The following is an 18,331-nucleotide window of genomic DNA, read 5'->3' on the forward strand; positions in this document are numbered from 1 at the left end:
GTAGGGGCGACAAGCAAGGAGGGGATCCCCACTTGATTATGGGAGGGCAGTAGCCCTTCCACTAGATCTGGGGCAGCCCTCCAAACCGGCAGATGAAAGACCGGCCATAGAAATATGGCCTGTCACTAGGTGCAAACAGCCGAAGTCAAACTTACCACCAGGCACTTCTAAAGCAGCGCGTATGAGACTGGGTGAGATCTGAACCTCTCTTCAATCCTAACTATCTTTTTTACCTGTATAAGCTGCCCAAAGTATTTTCCACCCTGTGGAGAGAGGAAAGGAAAATTCTATCCCACCCTCTAAGAGCTGCAGCGACTGACTATCCAGGGGAATTTAAAACGTTGAAAGAATAATCTTATTTTAACTGGATTTATATGTTTATAAAATTTGGGAACCAAAAGATTTCTTATCCCTATTGATGATTTGGGTTTTTACTTACAAAAAGAAGTAAAATTGAAAAAAGAATTATAAAAATTTTGGGCTCAAAAAACCTTAAGATGGTGATGAATTGTGGTAAAGGAAACTTTGGTTACCTAAAAGTTATAAATATATTAATATTAAATATTTAAATTTAAATATTGATGGGAAACTAAAAATTGGGAAAAACTAATTACAGGATATTGATTGTCTATAAAGATTGAGTGTTAAAGCAATTAGGACATGTATAAGCTAAAAACTATTGATAAATGTAACAATGTTATTTTTACTTAATTGATATAATAAGAATTGTATTAGCTTAAACATGAGACAGTAAGTACTAAGGAAAAAAGAGATGCAATATTTAATGTGGTAGTTTGAGATTTGTACTAAAGACACCTGTATGTTATTAAATTATTGATTAACCCAGCCACCACGTTGCTTTTTAAATACTTAAATGTAAAACTAGAAAATCAATAAAACTTAAAAAAAAATATACAATGAATGGCCTTGTAATAGAGGTAGTCCTTAACTTACAAACATTCGCTCGATGACCTTTTAAAGTTACAACGGCACTGGGAAAAGTGACTAAAGACCATTTTTTACAGTTATGACCATAGTATATATCCATGGTCATGTGATCAAAAGTCAGATGCTTGGCAACTGGTTCATATTTATGACAGTTGCAGTGTCCCATGTCATGTGATCACCTCTTGTGAACATCTGACAAGCAAAGTCAATGGGGAAGCCAGATTATTTAACAACCAGGTGACTAACAACTGCAGTGATTTACTGCAGTTGTTGCAACTGTGGCAAGAAAGATTGTAAAATGGAGCAAAACTCACTTAACAACTGTGTCACGTAGCAACAGAAATTTTGGGCTCAATTGTGGTCATAACTCAAGGACTACCTGTATGAGGGCTAATCCATATAATACACTGAGCCAGGAACCAATATTTATGCACTGTGGTTTTGGTACACAATTACACTAAGCCAAAATCAAATAAACCTCATGATGGCTCACTGCAAAATATCAACTGGAGCAATTTTTTTCATGGGTTTCCTAGAATATCTGGGAACAAGTGAACAGTGTTTTGAATTAGCTTCTGTGGAACTAGAATTACAAGGGTTTGCCAACATTTTCTTGATGCTTTTGTAATCCTCAGACACAAGCTTTGTTTCATGCCCACCTTGTAAATCTCAGTATGTATATTTAACTTGTCATCCAACTTGAACCAAAAGAGAGTTGTGAGACTGGCAAAGCACTAACATACAGAAGTTCTGATGTATGGGATATAATGATCATGATGACTTTTACATGCTAACTCATCCAAAAAACGGTCTTCATAACAGGGAAAAAATAATACTTGGAAAACCAGTTATAATGCAGCACTCTAAAACTATAAATGGTGCTAAATGGGAGATTGTGGGATATGCTATGGAAGAGTACTTTCTTTTAATTATAGAAGTGGGGTGGTTGGCTGTTTTGGTGGAGATGGCACCAAAATGCACAAAATTACACTCATAATACAGTACATTTCTCCAAAGAAGGAAGGAAATTTATTTATTTTTTAGTTGAAATTTGCTAAGAAAGACTTGCAAATCTTTTTGAAAATCCCTTCTATTACAAGACATTCTTGATTGTAGGACTTTGAGGAATGCACATTGTCCCATATGAATCTACAAAGTAAGAGTTCACATAATATGCTAGCTCAAAATGTGGCTACTTGTTTGAAATTTAGCATGTTGTGTAAACTGAGCCACTGTTGATGATAAATTAGGGTTATGGTATAGTCTGACTGTGGTTTACTGAGAATCATAGTTAAGCATTCAACAACTTGATATGATACATAAGTACAACCAATGGCTGTGTATGCACAAATTGTCCCATTGTTAGCTAATAAATATTTATCAAATTAATTCAGTTGCTTGAATTCTCATGGAATATTACTAAAAACTTGAGCACATTGGTTAGACTTGCTAATTATATTGATCAATGAACTAGCCAATGACATTTTAACTGAGTATCCTGGGTGAATCCAGCCAATAAAATGTCATCCAGACTTAATGTCAATCAACCAAAGGCATAAGTCACAAGTCACTTTGAACTCCTTGATTTCATTAGGTGCTGGGAAAGATTGAGGGCAATAGAAGAAGGGGACGACAGAGAATGAGGTGGCTGGATGGAGTCACTGAAGCAGTAGGCGTGAGCTTAAATGGACTCCAGAAGATGGTAGAGGACAGGAAGGCCTGGAGGAACATTGTCCATAGGGTCGCGATGGGTCGGACACGACTTCGCAACTAACAACAACAACAAAAGATGATTAAGTCAGGATCAAGTCCAGAAAAGGATACAAGAAACTTCCATTGTGAATACTTTGTGTAAAAGGAAATTGACCATGATAGGCAAATCATCTTTTCTAATTTCCTTCCTCCCCCAAAAATCCTTTCTACTAATTAATAATTTCCTCCAGCTTCTGAGGGAAAATATCTAAAACGGGTTCCCAACAGTACTGGGCCGTGGCATGCCAGCAACCAGTCTGCACAAACAAGCAAAACCCCATCCACGAGATGCAGGCAGCATACAAAACCACACACCCTCCGGTCCGCAGAAAAACCTCTCTCCATGGAATGGAGCCCTGGTGCCCAAAAGATTGGGGACCTCTGATCTAAAAAATACTTTGAAAGTTTGCATAAGATGGTAAGACTATTATATCTGGACAGCAAACATTTAAATGATGACTTAGGTGGTAGCATACAGCCTTCTAAGGGGCTTATTACCCAGATTGTATAGCCTTAGAGGGTCTTTGGGTGATATACAAGTTGTCCTTGACTTACAACCATTTGTTCAGCAACAGTTTAAAGTTACATGGCACTGAAAAGAGTGACTTATAACTGATTCTCGCACTTATGACTGTCACAGCATCCCCAGTTACATTATCAATATTCAGATACTTGGCAATCAGCAGGTATTTAGGATGGTTACAGTATCCCAGGGTTATGTGATTACCATTTGTGACCTTCTCAGCCATCTTCAAATAAACAAAGCCAATGAGGGAAGCCAGAACTGCAGCTAATTGGTTAACAACTGTGGCAAAAAAGTCATATATTTGGGTATGACTCATTTAACAACCTCCTTGCTTAAAAATGGAAATTCAATCATTAACATCCATTTATATTTTGGCCATTTCACACTTTCTTCCTAATCAAATAGGTTAGGTTTAGGGTTATTGATAATGGTATGCAGTTACCTCAGTGAATTTATATACCTACACAATAATCACAAGGATACCACACCGATCATAGCAGGAAAAATCTTTGAGGGCATATGAGATTTTTAACACTAGTAGACTGCAAAAAAAAAAGGAGGAGGAGGAGGAGAAGGAGGAGGAGGAGGAGGAGGAGGAGGAGGAGGCAAGAGCTGAGTATTTCTGTGACTTTGAATCATCATCAAGGGAATTTCAGCAGGTAAAGCTTGTCATTCAACTAAATGTGATTTTAATTCCTTGTCTACAACTCTTAAATTTGGTAAAGCTTGTCCTTTCTTGCATCTGGCTATCCCAGTTAATCATCATATTTTCTTTAAAAAAATGTCAATTTCACATGAAAGGAAAAATGAAATTGACAAAGATCTTGATAATCAATTATTGTGAACTTGTGGCTGAGGTAATTAGGTGAGGGTGCTGAATTAAACTATCTGCTTCAGCATTTTGTGCTCCTTTGCAGGCAGCAAGAAGCTTCTGGAGGCTAATATGTGTATTCAAAACTCTGCAAACAGTACTTCAACCAAACCATAAATGTTAATATATTGGCTGTATTTCATATCTTTTAATCATCTCATTATCATATATTGTGGTACTGAACTCAAATTATATAAGGGAATGGTCCCTTCAGGCTATCATAAATTTACTACAAAGCAGCATGCAATATTGTCCTGGTTCACTGTATGCTTACTAAATTTGAAGTAAGCCTAGTAATGCAATGGGATCCAGCAGTTATAGTACTGCGTTGTCTCATAGACAGCCTGAATTCTAGTATGATGGAGGCAGGGGTAAAGATAAGATGGTTATATATACTTTGATTTAAAAAAATCGTTTTGGAGGGGATATCCCTATTTAAGCAAGACTTTTGATTTGTTTGCTACTTTAAAAAGGGGCGTAGGAACAAAGATAGTGAAGGTGATGACCTGCCTCTCACTAGAGATTCTCCCGGGATTAGTCAATAGGTGCCTGTAACTTGAAGCTACATTCGTCTCATGATCACCATCAAGTGAGTATAGGGTATGTGAAAATCACGCTTGTTCAAGAATATAAAGGAAAAACACCATTTCTTTCCAAAAGAAAATCCACTCACAGGATTTACCATACAAATCATGTTTAAAATGATCATTTAGAAAGTTTGTTCTGACCTTGGGAATCATCTGTTATCACACCCTTTTCCAAGCTCTGTATAATTCCGTTGAAGAGTAACTGGAGATACAATCTCCATTGCCCAATGTATGTGGGGAAGATCTTTTCCCCCCTCTAGCTTGTTATTTCAAAACACATACAGGGAGGAATCAGAGTAACTCCCTTGATCAGCCGGTTGGGCAGGACCAAAATACTTCCGACCTAAAGCCTAGGCTCACTGTTGGGCTGCATTCTTCTCCTAGGCTTTTTTGTAGCCTTAATGAAGGGAAAAAACATTAATGTACTGACTTGAAATCCTCCTCCTCTCCACCTCACTCATTTCAAAAGCAACATCAGACTAACTGGTACTACTTTGAACTTTAACTTGCATAAATAAGTCTGATTGAGAACAATGTTTCCCTGTGTTACTTTTAATTCATTTAACCATATATCGGCACCACCCAATGCCCGAAATACCTGAAGAAGGAACAGCTAACACTGAAATGTATTTCTCCCATCCATATTTTAATTAAATCAACTTTCCCTGAAAAATTCCAAAAAGTTTGGTTAGGAAGCCCTCAGCCAAAAAGGTCTCCATCCTATATGCCTTTAATATGAGCATTGGGATGTTCACAATCAACAGCTAGTTTTAAATAGAAGAGGTTAAGAAATTTCCACACTACAAATTTATAGTGAGAAAGTAGACTTTTGTGACATCTGCATTGTATCATTATTGTTTCCCTCTTGTACAGATAGTTCTTGACTTATGACCAGTTGCATAGTGAACATTTGAAATTACTGGAAACCTCCCAAAAGTACTTACAACCCAGTTCTAAAGTTCTGACAGACCACCCTCCCTGGTGGTCACATGATCACATTTCAGGTCCTCAGTCTGGCTTGCCTTTACAGCCATTTTCAGTGTCCCATGGTCATGTGGCTACAATTTACATTTTTACCAACAGTATTTATTTCCAGTTTTGGCAAAAAACGATCCATAATCAATAATGGGTTTGCTTAATGACTGCAGCATTCACTTAACAACTGTGGCAGTTGCTTTATGGTCATGGTGTATGCTTAATGACCATTGCAAATAAAGGTTGTAAATTGTGTCAGTCACATGATGACTCAATTTACGACAATCAAAACTTATGACCACATTGGTCAGACTCCATTTCAATCGTAAGTTAAACACCACCTATATTTTCCTTATACATCTTTTTTCACAAATGCAGAATTTTGGGGTTTTTTTGGAAAAAATGAAACAGTACACATATGACATAGGCAGGTATACAAATGCAATTAAAGAATGAATGAATGAATGAATGAAACTTAACATAGATGACATGTCATAAAAAGTTAAGATGGCAGCTGCAACCATGTGACTGAAATATGCTGTTTTTGTTTGTATCAAGTATGTGAACCACATTAGAAAGGGAGCAGCCACCATTGTGCCTCTTTGGACCACCTTTGCAGTCAATTCAAAATGTTGCAAAGAATCCAAGTGCCTTCTTTTCATTGTCCTCTTGTTGTTTTCTTTCTAATTTCCTATCTCAGTTAGGAACTTTACTTAAGCACCATCTCTGTGCACTTGGGTCATATGCACTGTCACACAGCAACTAGAGAGCCTTGTACTTCCACAATTGGTGATTTAAATGGTAAAATCAATGTTTTATATTTAATGCCTTCATTTCTGTCAGTCTGTAAACTTTTTCTTTGAAAAGATAAAAAAATATTATAAAAAGGCATAAAATGTAAGTAAAAATAAACTCCACAAAAGAAGTCCAGAGTTAGTCTGGTGTTGTAGCAAATAAATAAAATTAAAACATCCTGCTAAAAGAACAGCCATGAAATAAAAATAAAATCTACTTAAGACTAAAACAAGTTATCAAGATCAGGCATAATAAAATAATCTTATAGAGTTTTAGCAGATATACTGGAAGAGTCTGAAGAGACTCTTCCATCAAATTGGCACCATATCTAAAAAGCTGCCTACTTCATTCCCAGCTGATATTGGTTTGCTGCAAGGTCTGAAAACAAGTACCCTACTTATTCAACTTTGGCTGTCCTGAAACCCATTCCTGAGCCATCTGCATCTCAGCTTTTAAACTTATTTTTATTTCAATGGCTTGAGGAATAGGAAGATGCTCTCATATCCCAGATCATCAAGATTTGAAAGTTGCACAGTTAATGAATGTCCAAGGTCTACAAAAAAAAATCCCCCTGGAATAAAAAAAAATGGACATAATTTTCTCAAAGGGTCTCATCATCTATAGCAGCTGAAGGTGGAGATTCCAGAGCACGGCCCTAAAAGCTAATGCTGGCTGAACCAACCGGTTGCAAAGGAGGGAAACCTGCAGATGAAGCAACAGGGTGTAACACCATCCATATGCCTTGGGTACAATCAGAGGGAGGAGGCTACTGGAATGGGGGAGTATTGCTCACTATATCTTGCATTCTCCACCCTCTTCCATGATGTATTTTTTGAAAATCAAGTGGACACTTTCCCTGCTGCCAAACAACTTGTTCAAACTTGATTCAAATGGGTGCGGTCCTCTGTCCAGTCTCCAAGGCAAAATCACAGCAACATCTGAAAGAGAATGTCAATTACAGGCCAGTTGAGAAATGGGTGTGTGCCAACCAGGAAAATCACTCGCACCCACCTGGCAGCACTCGGAGAGCATGAGGCAGGAGCTTGGAATTCAGACGCCCAGGAGCGAGCCAGAAGCTAAAGCCTGTTGCTCCATGGATCACTCCATAGGTTGCTTCTGGCATGAACCAACTTTAGCTCACTGATTCTCTATATGGCATGATTTTGTTAGCAAATATTGTTCTTACAGGGTTTTTTTTAATTTGTCCTTCACCTGTTTTCAGCTGCAGGAAATCTGACTTTGGAGGAAAGAACAGCACAATTGCTGGTTGCCTTAACACAAGAAGGAACAACTCACACATTGCTCCTTGAAACTTTTAGTCTTTGAAGCATCTTCCTCATTTATTGTCAAAATACATAACTGTCAAATTTTAGCATCAAACCAAAACTTAAAAGTAAACACAACAGCAGACCAGATACAAAAAATGACTTTGTATGGTTGCTACACCTTGATTTTTTTTAATGCATCCCCACTCCTTGCGGACCTATGAAAATTATCTAAGACTGTTTATGTATAAGCATTAGGAATAACTTCATGTATAATTTGAAATTATTGAGAAATTAAATCCTTCTTTCCTTCCCTTTCTGTTTGTTTCCCTATTTATTTATTTTATTTGGTTTCAATTTCTCAAAGCAGCATTCATTTTTTTTAAAAAAAACACACAAAATCAATACTATTAAAATCATGATTGAAACCAGTCCCATTAAAATAATTAAAAATAGAAACACTTAGCAATGGTGTTTCTATCTTGTTATATATTGGAGGGCAGAGCTTTAGAAAGGCATCTCCTGCTGATGCAAAGAGATGGGCAGGTTTTGGGAGAATACAGACAGCTGAACCTATGATCAATTAGGAAAGTTTGTTTTGGAATACTGGCATAATTAATGGATCCATCAGATCCATTTTTATAATACATTGAAATATGCAATGACTTGTCAATATTTATCTATTTATCTGTCTAAATAGAAGTTTGAATTTTACTAATCAAAAAGTACTGTACAATTATTCCATCATTCTCTAATAAAACAATTTTCCAGGAGAGAAGGGAACTGGGAAAAGATAAATGGTTATAAATGGAATATGATGATATCTAGACACTGCATCTGTCTAGGATGAGAAAGATTGTTTGGGAGCTTCTGTATAATACAGAGTGTCTTTTGTATCAGGATACTCCCAATTAAGGTTTATTATTGAGTAATTCTTATTTTGCTAATCAGTTTGCTGTCACTGATACGGTTCACATTTCACGCCTAAGGAGTTATACAGTTTGTCTGATTAATGGCTTATTGTGTTGTATGAATCAGGGCACTGTGGTTTATTAAACCATGGTTTCTATGAACCAGCTTTTTATATTTTCAAAAATGTTTTCATTTCATTTCATAAATTTCACATCATGAAATTACGGTACCTTATGATTAGGTGGACAGTGATTGGTAATTTTGCCTCCAAACAAATGGCATGCAAACATTTCAGAATCAATCTACAGTATTTCAAATTGGAAAGACATCCCATTCAAAATGTGCAGATCCAGCTTATAAAATGTCTGCAGCATCTGTTGTTGTTGTTAGCTGCGAAGTCGTGTCTGAAGCATCGCGACCCCATGGACAATGTTCTTTCCTGTCCTCTACCATCTTCTGGAGTCCATTTAAGCTCACACCTACTGCTTCAGTGACTCCATCCAGCCACCTCATTCTCTGTCATCTCCTTCTTCTATTGCCCTCAATCTTTCCCAGTATTAGGCTCTTCTCCAGTGAGTCCTTCCTTCTCATTAGGTGGCCAAAGTATTTGAGTTTCAACTTCAGGATCTGGCCTTCTAAAGAGCAGTCAGGGTTTATCTCCTCTAGGACTAACTGGTTTGAATGGCTTGCAGTCCAAGGGACTCACAGGAGTCTTCTCCAGCACCATAATTCAAAGGCCTCAGTTCTTTGGCGCTCAGCCTTTCTTATGATCCAACTTTCACAGCCATACATTGCAACTGTGAAAACCATGGCCTTGACTATATGCCCTTTTCTTGGCAGGGTGATGGCGCTGCTTTTTAGTATGCTGTCCAGATTTGCCATAGCTTTCCTCCCCAGGAGCAAGCGTCTGTAATATCTTGGCTGCAGTGGTGATCTGTGGTGATCTTGGAGCCCAGGAAAATAAAATTTGTCACTACCTCCATTTCTTCCTCATCTATTTGCCAGGAATTGAGAGGGCTGCATGCCATGATCTTGGTTTTCTTAATGTTAAGTTTCAAGCCCACTTTTGCACTCTCCTTCTTTTTTTTTATTAAAGAGTTTTACAAAAACAAAATCTGTCACTACCTCCATTTCTTCTCCATCTATTTGCCAGGAATTGAGAGGGCTGCATGCCATTATCTTGGTTTTCTTAATGTTAAGTTTCAAGCCCACTTTTGCACTCTCCTTCTTCACCCGCAACAAGAGGCTCTTTAGTTCCTCTTCACTTTCTGCCATTAGAGCGGTATCATCTGTATATCTTAGGTTGTTGATATTTCTCCCGGCAATCTTAATTCCAACTTTTGATTCATCTAGCCCTGCCTTTCTCATGATGTGTTCTGCATATAAGTTAAATGGGCAGGGCGACAGTATGCTGCCTTGCCGGAATCCTTTCCCAATTTTGAACCAATCAGTGGTTCTGTGTCCAGTTCCCACTGTTGCTTCTTGACCCGCATATAGGTTTCTCTAGAGACAAATAAGATGGTCTGGTACTCCCATCTCTTTAAGAACTTGCCACAGTTTGTTATGATCCACACAATCAAAGGCTTTACCATAGTCAATGAAGCAGATGTTTTTCTGGAACTCCCTAGCTTTCTCCATGGTCCAGCATATGTTGGCAATTTGATTTCTAGTTTCTCTGCCTCTTCGAAATCCTTTCTGTACTTCTGGTAGTTCTGAATCCACATACTGCTGGAGTCTAGCTTGTAGGATTTTAAGCATAACTTTACTAGCATGTGAAATGAGTGCAATGGTGCAATAGCGTGAACATTCTTTGGCATTGCCTTTCTTTGGAATTGGAATGTAAACTGACCCTTTTCCAATCCTATGGCCACTGTTGACTTTTCCAAATTTGCTGGCAAATTGAGTGAAGCACTTTTACTGCATTTGTCTTTTAAGATTTTGAATAGCTCAGCTGGAATACTGTCACCTCCACTAGCTTTGTTGTTGCTCAGATTTCCTAAGGCCCATTTCACTTCCAATTCTAGGATGTCTGGCTCGAGTTCAGTGACCACCCGATCGTGGTTATGTGGGATGTTAAGCTTGTTCTTTTATAGTTTTGCCACCTCTTCTTAATCTCTTCTGCCTCTGTTAGGTCCCTGCCTTTTTGGTCCTTTATCATGCCCATCTTTGCATGAAACGTTCCCTTTATATCTCCAATTTTCTTGAAGAGATCTCTGGTCCTCCCTATTCTATTGTTTTCTTGTATTTCTTTGCACTGTTCATTTAAAAAGGCATTCTTATCTCTTCTAGCTATTCTCTGGAATTCTGCATTCATTTGGGTGTATCTTTCTCTTTCTCCCTTGCATTTCATTTCCCTTCTTTCCTCAGCTATTTGCAAAGCTTCCTCAGACAGCTATTTTGCTTTCTTGCATTTCTTTTTCTTTGGGATGGTTTTAGTTGCTACCTCTTATACAATGTTGCAAACCTCTGTCCATAATTTTTCAGGTTCTCTGTCTATCAGATCTAATTCCTTAAATCTATTTGTCACCACTACTGTGTATTCATCAGGGATATGATTTAGTTCATACCTAAGCGGCCTAGTGCTTTCCCCTACTTTCTTCAATTTAAGTCTAAATTTCGCAACAAGAAGCTCATGATCTGAGCCACAGTCAGCTCCTGGTCTTGTTTTTACTGACTGTATAGAGCTTCTCCTTCTTTGGCTGCAGAGCACATAGTCAATCTGATTTCTGTGTTGACCATCTGGTGATATCCATGTGTAGAGCCGTCTCTTGGGTTGTTGGAAAAGTGTGTTTGCTATGACCATCGTATTCTCTGACAAAATTCTATCAGCCTGTGCCCTGCTTCATTTTGTACTCCAAGGCCAAACTTGCCTGTTATTCCAGTTATCTTTTGGCTTCCTACTTTAGCATTCCAATCCCCAATGATGATAAAGACATCATTTTTTGATGTTAGTTCTATAAGGTGCTGTAGGGCTTCATAGAACCAGTCAATTTCATCCTCTTCAACACTGGTGGTTGGGGCATAGACTTGGACTACTGTGATATTTAATGGTTTGCCTTGGATTCTCACTGAGATCATTCGGTCATTTTGGGGATTGTATCTCAGTTTTGCTTTTCCTGCTCTTTTATTGACTGTGAAGGCTACTCCATTTCTTCTGAGGGATTCTTGCCCACAGTAGTATACCTGATGGTCATCTGAATTAAATTCACCCATTCCTGTCCATTTTAATTCGCTGATTCCTAAGATGCCGATGTTCAGTCTGTCATCTCTTGTTTGACCACGTCCAGCTTTCCTTGATTCATGGATCTTACATTCCAGGTTCCTATGGAGAAAAAATCTTTACAGCATCGGACTTTCCTTTCACCACCAGACACATCCACAGCTGAGCATCCTTTCGGCTTTGGCCCAGTCGCTTCATTCTTTCTGGCGCTACTAGTACTAGCCCTCTGCTCTTCCCCAGTAGCATATTGGATGCCTTCCGACCTGAGGGGCTCATCTTCCAGCGTCATATCGTTTTGCCTTTTGGTACTGTCCATAGGGTTTTCATGGCAAAGATACTGGAGTGGGTTGCCATTTCCTTCTCCAGTGGATCACATTTTGTCAGAACTCTCTGCTGTGACCTGTCTGTCTTGGGTGGCTCTGCACGGCATAGCTCATAGCTTCATTGAGTTATGCAAGCCCCTTCACCATGGCAAGACAGTAATCCATAAAGGGGCAGCACCCGTAAGCCCCTGAAATTTCCAGTGTGGTCTTTGGATATTCTAATTAGGGGGAGGGTACAGACTGCAAAGTAGGTGGAATGTTGGAAAATCTGGCAAATAGGTGATTATCATTTGGGTCTAGTCTGGCATTAAAATCCCTTGCAATGACGACATGGGCAGTGGAAAAATATAATCGAAGAGCATTGATGTAATTTTCCACTTTTCCCCAAAAACCAACAATATATGTTTGAGACATATATAGAAATTAATGAGAAGCAATTTCTCATTAGCTTTTGTGCAAGACTCTCAAATGAGTCTAAGATAACACAATCTTAGTGTTTAGAATGGTTGAAATATGGATGTTCAGACCAGCATGAAGTCCCCTCCTCCAATGCCAGGAACTGCTGAGAGGGATCATGATTTATGTCCCTCAGTAAAGAGAGCATTGGTTGACCACTGTCTCTTGGCATACGTAGCTTATAAAAGCAAGGTCCCCATTTCTGTCTTCCCATCCAGCCACTGTCCCAAGAGAGCAAGAATAGTGATTCTGGTGCAGAACTTCCTTGCTTGCTGTCATAGGGGGTGACTGGGGATGTATTGAGGTCTATTAATGAATGATATGGCTTACTCAGTCACTCTAAAGATGCAATGAGATCCAAAATTCCTTCAGTATGTAGGAAGACACATTGGTTGTAATTTGGCCTGCTTTTGCCATTCTTATGCTGCTGTATAGAATCAGATGATGTTTGTGGTGGTTTGCACTTAACATGGTGAACATTAGCAGATTGTTGTTTCATGTCAGTATAATTCATTGAAGGGGTTGGTTCCACTCCAGCGATGTTCTTCCTGCCTCAAGAGCTGCCATTATCATGATTTCATGTGATTCCTAGGAGAGAGGTTTGCTTGGGAGGTTGGAGCATGTGGCAGTTATTGGGTATGTTAAGCTGCAAATACCCATTCATATTCTTGGTGCAGCCATCACCTGACTCAGGTTGTAGTTCCCAGGGTTTTAGGAAATCAAGACCTTCCCGTTAACTATCAGCAAGCATCCAGCTTTTTATTCTTTGAAGTTTCTAAACGTTGTGCTATTTCAATGTGGGGCAGGGTGGAGGGATTTTGACCTGCTCTAGTGGCTCTATGTCAATATTGGCCTATCTAGATTCCATAGGACAGAGGAGGGGACCACCATTTCAATAGGTCTCCTCTTAAAGTGATGGAAACTGTCTTGGGTAGTTGGTAAAACCAGATTAATTAGAGGTCTGGCTACTTTGTGTGTTGCCACTGGAGTTTCTCTCAAATTGTCCAGTCTTTTAATATTAGCTTGTTCTGAATTTGGCAGAGTACTAAAAGAGTTAATCAGATTTATTTTCAGAAGGTCATCTGTACACTGTCTTGCTGTGGGTAGAGTCTGAGCAGTCATATTCAGGGACAGAATATCTAGAGTGACTCACATTTATTCCTTAAAGTGGCAATACTCTCTTGGCCAGATTGACTTAGGAATGGGCTGAGTTTCTCTGAACAAAATACATGTTGTAGATCCGAAGATTGGAAATGAAGCAGAAAACACCTTATTTTAAACATACTGGGAATTGTAAATAAAATTTGTTCTCAGCTTCTGCTAGATGTAAGCCATGCAGCCTGCTTAAATCAGTCAGCTGCTTCTCAGCAATGTAATAACTGACTTTAAGATAATTGTTCTTTTTGTTCTCCATCAGCCTCCATTTACTCTATTATTTAATATTTGCAAGGTGAATGACCTATAAAGCCCTAAATGGCTTGGGTCCGGGATATCTGAGGGAGCACCTGCTGCCGGCATCAAGTTCCCTTCGTCCTGTGTGCTCCCACAGGGAGGGTCTTCTCAGGGTACCGCCGGTAAAAGATTGCCGGTGGACAATACCCAGGGGGAGGGCCTTCTCAGTGGGTGCACCGGCCCTTTGGAACCAGCTGCCTGTAGAGCTTAGGACTGCCCCTGACTTCCGTTCATTCCGCCGGGACCTGAAGACCTGGCTCTTTGAGCTCTCTGGCCTGGACTAATTGGGGTTTTAATTGGTTTTTAACTAAGATTTTTATATTCAAGGTTTAATGTAATCATTTTAATTGTTTTAAATTTTGTAATTGTGGTATTGTTTCTTTTAAAAACCTTGTGAACCGCCCTGAGTCCTACGGGAGAAGGGCAGTACATAAGTCTAATAAACTAAACTAAACTAACTAAATTTGTTTAGACTGTAGATGGTATTTACAATTAAATGTCTCTCTCCTTTGGTTATTGGAGACTTGTTTCTCACACTTTCCCAGGGAAGTGGCCAGTTCTCTCCAATGGTTGCTCTTTCTGTTCCCAGGTGTAGAGGTAAGGTTGCCCATGTCCTCCCTACTGGCTGCTTTGTGGCAAACTTTATACAGGAGACCTGTGTTTTAGCACGATTATCATTTGGCTGGTTCTCAATATTTAAGGAGTGCATTTAGATGTTAACTAAGGCAACAAGTCAAAGATAGAACTGTTTGTGCTGTCAGCAGATTTCACCTAGTTAGAAAGTCAGTTACATTTTCATTCTGTAAGTTTACCAGGTGAGTATTCACACCCTCATCCTGTATTAACTGTGCAGCTGCAGAGCAGATTGCAACTGTGAGTGAGTGTGTGTGTGCGCGCGTGCAGGTGAGAGTTCTTTTCCACTGAAGAGGAGATTTGCAAACTCCTGACTTTCAATCTCTGCTGGTAAATTTATTCTAAAGCATCATATCCAACAGAGGAATTTGAGAGAATACTTACAGGAGTTGGCTGCCTGCTTGTTAGATAGCTGTCGACTTAGTAGATTCCATTCCAGAACGTGTACCATGTCTCTTCCTTCTTTTTCCCATGATGATTAGCAGTGTCCTGGGATTTTCTCAGCTCTTCTTTCAAATGTTGAGGCTTCCAATAAGGTAGCAGAAAGTGGTATTTGAAACACTAGATTAAAAATATATATATATTCTAAAATAATTGTTTTCAGCTATGAGACAGGAAATTAAACTGGTTCAATTTGAAGATTTCAAGCTTAAAAACATTGTTTATTAGTCAACACTTCTAAAATGACTAAAACAGTACATATCAAATGTAAAACAGATGACACCATTATTCCCTATTCAAAAGGGGATGCTTTGAACTCAAAACAGTTTGAATTAGAAATGCTTTATATGTCCTTCTTTAGACAATCAGAGCAACTTAAAACTTCTACTTCAAAATACGGCAAAGAATCCTCCTACTCTGCTAAGTGAGGATCTTTGCTTCAAAGTTCTCTCTGGATGGCACCATATGAAACACTAACCAAGATCCTGTTATGAGATGAGAATAAACTGTAATAAAAGAGAACAAAAACCAGGATCTAGCCATGAGGCCATCCTTCTTTGCAAACCTGACTGAAACATGTCTGAACTACCAAAAATGACATGGTACGTGTGTTACTATTTTAGTACGGTATTTTGTGATACATTGGCATTACAACCTCCAGATTTCTTAACTAGCATTCTAAAGACCATGTTGAATAAGGCTGATGTGCAGTTTGCACACCATGTTAGTGAATGGTTGACTTTGAGGTTTGCTTCAAATCTGTGAAACAGAAATAGGACAGAATGGGAAGAAAGCTTGGGAAAATGCAATCATTTTATTGATCTATCAGTACTTCTTTTCTCTATGAGTTAAAGCAATGCCAATGAATATATGATTTCTCTTCATCTTTACAACAACAACTCTGGATAATTAGGTGGAGAGGTTATGAAAATGTCACCTACTGAATGCCAAGATCCAATGGCCAGTTGAAACTAATCTCCTCCCACCACCACCACCCCAGGAATACAATGGACAAATGTGAAGGGATATCTTAAAGTAGTTTTTTCTAAGTTAATGCCTTTCAGATGAATTGGGCTTCAGCTCCTAAAACTGGCATAATTCATCTAACATATCTGAAGCTGACTAGTCGAGAGATGGGTGATTTGAACAAATTAGTGCTAAGTAATGGTTAGTGCACCAGGCTGAGACAAGGGGGCATCCATGGGGGCAAGCAGATGACAAAGGTGTGTCTTGATGTTTTTGTGTAAATGACATGATTTAGGAACATACATCACACACTGTGATATCAATCATACCATTTGTGGAATGATGTAAGGACATGTTAATACAATTGTTGCTTGCTACTTGTCACTGCTGTAGGTAGATTCTGTGGAACTCATTGATGACTGTATACAACACACCAAACCCAGATTAACAAAACACGCTTTCTGTGTTAACATGCAGTGACCAAATAAACCAAGTTATGATTTATTGTGATAGCCTGATTCCCACAGTATGCTAAGAGGGGGGCTGAATTCCTACAATATTAAACATCCCAAACAACTCAACTTCTTTTTAGCCTATCTAGCTACTTATCTCCCTTTTAGCTTATCTAAGTGAGTTATGCAAACCCAGCCAATGACTTTGTCGAGAATATTGATGCAGGCATTCTCAATTGTGGCCCCTGTAGAGGTGGTGCTTTCTGCCTTTGCGTTAAATCATGTGAAGGGAGGTTTAGGGGTGATGGCCTACGCTGCTGTATTGACCACTTGAGGCTTAGAACAGGTATGTCCTGTCACAGTGCCTGGCCCTTCATTTTAAGGCTCCCCCCCTCTCTTTTGCAGTGGGTTCTCTTACTCTGTCCAAACTATCTTTCTTATTTCTCTGATAAACATATAAGTGGTAGAAGTGGGGAGAGCAGGAGAATGGAGCTTTGGAGCGGCAAAGCCAGAGAGGTGCTTTAAATGTCTTTTGTAATTTACCAGAAGATTGTTGCACCAATTTAACTTGACACCAAAAGTGCAGAGGGCAGTTCAATTGTACAGAGAAGCAGCATCCTTGCTATACAATAGTCCCTCATAGCTTTGGCACTCTTGAGAATCTTCCAAAAGACTTACAAGATACAAGGCACTTGTGCCTGAAGCATTGCAGCATTTAAGCCTGGTGATGAAGCCACAGCAATTTTACTATAGAGCTGCTGGCTGCAAAGCAGCTTTTCAGTTGCCACCATAAAGAATTGGGAGTTATTTTTTTTAGAGTACAGGTAGTCCTTGACTTAAAACCACAATTGAGCCCAAACTTTCCATTGCTAAGCGAGACAGTTATTGAGTGAATTTTGCCCCATTTTATGACTTTTTTAGGGATGTGGTGGCTCAGTGGGTTAGGACGCTGAGCTTGTCAATCAGAAGGTCGGCAGTTTGGCGGGTTGAATCCCGAGTGCCGCGTAACAGAATGAGCGCCTGTTACTCGTCCCAGCTTCTGCCAACCTAGCAGTTCGAAAGCACGTAAAAATGCAAGTAGAAAAATAGGGACCACTACGGTGGGAAGGTAACAGCGTTCCGTGTGCCTTTGGTGTCTAGTCATGCCGGCCACATGAACACAGAGACGTCCTCGGACAAGCGCTGGCTCTTCGGCTTTGAAACGGAGATGAGCACCGGCCCTTAGAGTCGGAAACGACTAGCACGCATGTGCAGGGGAACCTTTACCTTTATGACTTTTTTGCAGTTGTTAAGTAAATCATATGGTTGCTAAGCAAATCTGGCTTCCCTCATTGACTTTGCGTGTCAGAACCTAGCCAGGGAAGGTTACAAATGGTGATCACATGATCCCAGGACAGTGCAACTGTCATAAATATAAGCCAGTTGCCAAGTGCCCAAATTTTGATTACATGACCATGGGAATGCTGCAATAGTCGTAAGTGTGAAAATTGGTCATAACTCATTTTTTTCATTGCCACTGTAACTTCGGTCATTAAACGGTTTATAAATCTAGGCAGCCTGTGTATGGTAGCTTTATGAAAACATCAGCTTAGCTCAGAAAAACAGAAGGAAGAACCCATGATTATCCCATGGGCTCTCTTTGGGGTAAATCAGAGGGAGAGAGAAACTGTGCCAGACTTTCAACATTCTGTTATGATAGCTTATAATACTACGCTAGTATTCCTCAATCTGGGCTGCTTGAATATGTGGACTTCAAC

This window comes from Vipera berus (assembly GCF_964194415.1).
Source record: "Vipera berus genome assembly, chromosome: Z".
Lineage (NCBI taxonomy): Eukaryota > Metazoa > Chordata > Lepidosauria > Squamata > Viperidae > Vipera > Vipera berus.